The sequence below is a fragment of the Plasmodium reichenowi genome, chromosome 13, assembly GCF_001601855.1.
Source record: "Plasmodium reichenowi strain SY57 chromosome 13, whole genome shotgun sequence".
Lineage (NCBI taxonomy): Eukaryota > Apicomplexa > Aconoidasida > Haemosporida > Plasmodiidae > Plasmodium > Plasmodium reichenowi.
This window is the reverse complement of record NC_033658.1, coordinates 1,408,216-1,411,287: the sequence shown is the minus strand read 5'-3', so window position 1 is coordinate 1,411,287 and position 3,072 is coordinate 1,408,216. Positions and strand designations below refer to the sequence as shown.

General features: G+C 14.9%; 1 non-coding gene across 1 annotated transcript; it reads left to right on the top strand.

The window, feature by feature from the left end:
- The first annotated feature begins 1,298 nt into the window (after window positions 1-1,298).
- On the top strand, window positions 1,299-1,380 carry PRSY57_1336600. Its single transcript has one exon. It is a non-coding gene; the product is annotated as a tRNA-Ser (tRNA).
- Window positions 1,381-3,072: the final 1,692 nt, after the last annotated feature.

The window sequence follows — 3,072 nt, the reverse complement described above, 5'->3', positions numbered from 1 at the left end:
ATAAGAGAATAACGAATTACAATAAAATTTCACAAAAAAAAAAAAAAAAATAAAAAAAAATAAAAAAAAATAAAAGAAGAGAGAGTACACAGGTTGTATTTTCCTGTATTCTTTTAATGATAAATGTTGGAATACCTTTTTGATTTGAATTGTTTTAATTTATTTAATTTTTTTTTTTTTTTTTTTGTTATTTATTACATTTTATTATGGAAGGAAAAATTTATAAACGATATATATAATTGGATGGGCCATAAATGAACATACACTAATATTATATATATATATAAAAAGTTGTAATATAAATGTATATATATAAATATGTGTATATTTTTAATATTTTAACTTTTAATATTTTTAATTTATATATATATATATATATATATATATATTTTTTTTTAAGAGAAAAGTGTCTGAAAAGGAAGCACCAATAGGCACATAATAAAATATAATATATATATATATATATATATATATATTGATATGTATATATTTCTTTGAAGAGATAAGAAGCAAATATTCTTTTTCTTTTTTTATTTATATATCACTATATATATATATATAATTTATATCCCAAATATTATAGACAATAGTGTTAGGAATATCATGACATAAACATAAATTGTATAAAAAAATCATGATTTTATTTTCTTTATAAAAATAAAATAAATAAATATTTACATTTATATATGTACTGCTAATCATATGTAACATTAATATAATTTGCTAATAATATATGGCCTTTATTATTATAAATATTTTATATATTACGAAATATTTAAAAAGCAAAAATGTACATAGGTTTAACTTCGTTTCATAGTAGATCTTGTATATTCATATCTTATGTTATATATTTGAATTTATTCCTACATATAAAAATTTACCAATTATTTTTTTTTTTTTATTACAAAAAAGAATTGAGTAAATTAAGAAATATAATATAAAATAAAATAAGCATCAGTCTAATGATACATACATACATATATATATATATATATATATATTTAATATAATTCAAAATGTGCAATTTATAATATAATCAATATTTTTACAAAATATATTTCAATATAAAAGATTTGTAGTTATGAAAAAAGGAAATTTTTTTTTTTCATAACAGAGAAGGAAATATATAAAAAAAAAATTAAAATATATAAATAAATAAATAAATAAACATATATATATATATATAACATATTCAAATTTATGTTTATATGATTTAAATTTTACCAAGAACAATACGATTTTATATTTCTTTTTTGAAATATGATTATATATGTACTTTATTATATAATATTGTTTGAGACAGTTTGTCCGAGTGGTTAAGGAGGTTGACTCGAAATCAACTGGGCTCTGCCCGCACAGGTTCAAATCCTGTAGCTGTCGTATTTTTGAAATAAAAAAATATCTAAGGCAGCACAAATAAATATATATAATATATTAATACGATTAAGAAAAAAAAAAACTATAATAGTTCTTTTGTATTTATATATAATATTATAATATATTTATATGAAAAAAATTTAGTTGAATAAATAAATATATATATTGTATTACACTTAAAGATGATACATATATTCACTTTTATTTAATATTATATTTATTATAAAAAAAAATATATAAGAGAAAAAAAAATAATAAAGTAATTATATAATCCATGTTGCAAATAAATACAATATAAAATATATCATTATTTATTTTTGGTTTCTCCTTTTGTTTAATATTTTATTCGTTCAGTATACAACATATATATATATATATATATATATATTATATAGAGACATAATAATTTTACTATTCTTTTAAAAATAAGAAAGAAATTATTTATACACGACAATTTTTTTTTTTTATAAATATGTATAGAGTTAATTTCTTTTAATTATGGTTTTATAATAATAATCTTTGGTCATATATTTAAAAAAAAAAAATATATACATTTTATTTGTAGATTTGCTTTTTTTTTAAATATAGTGTACAAGTGCATGATATAAAAGAAGAAAAAGAAAAATAATAATACGTGTTATATATGTTTATTGTTTTTATTGTTAAATATTTTAAAAAATAATTTTATCTTTTCTGAAACACTTCCAATAATTATACAAAAATAAGGATACATGTATATATATATATATATATATATATGTATACATACATACATATTACATACAATGTGCTTATGATATAAATCTATTTAATATTATTTCCACATAAATAATTTTTAAAATATTAATATTCCGTTTATTTATTAGTTATTATGAAACACTTTTATTTCTTTCATAAATATAAAGCTTTTCTTTTGTTTTGACTGATTTTAAAAAGAATTATATATTCTCAAAAATTTACACATACAATTTTAAAATATATTTTAAAATATTCGATTTGTATAATTTAAAAAAAATATATATCATATATATATATAATGAAATAAATATCCTATTAATATTGACACAGATAATATAATTCTTAATAATATCTTGAAATAAAATATAGACATTTTTATTTTCTATTTTTTTCTTATTTTAAATAAAATTAATATATATGTATACATATGTGTATATTTACCTTCCTAGTATCATTTTAATTATATATTATGAAGGCTGTACATTTACATGAAAAAAAAAAAAAAAAAAAAAAAAAAAAAAAGAATATACACAAAAGATATCCCTCATAAATTAATGTATGTGTGAAAAAAATGTACATATATATAAATTATAAAAAATTATTCACATATTTATATATATATATATATATATATATATATATATATGTGTTTAAAAAAAATTATAAAATAATAATTTTAATGTAATATATGACCTTAATATAAATTTAAAAAGTTTTTATAAAAATAAAATAATTACGAATAAATAGATATTACATATATATGAATATATATTTATATATTTTCCGTTATGTATTTTCCTTTATAGGAATACAAATATAAAACATTATACATATTATATATATATATATATATATATAAATTTCCAAATATTTATTTATTATTTATTATTTATTCTGTTTTCTTTATGTTAAGATAGTTATTTGCAATTTTTTTTTTTTTTTTTTTTTTTTTTTTTT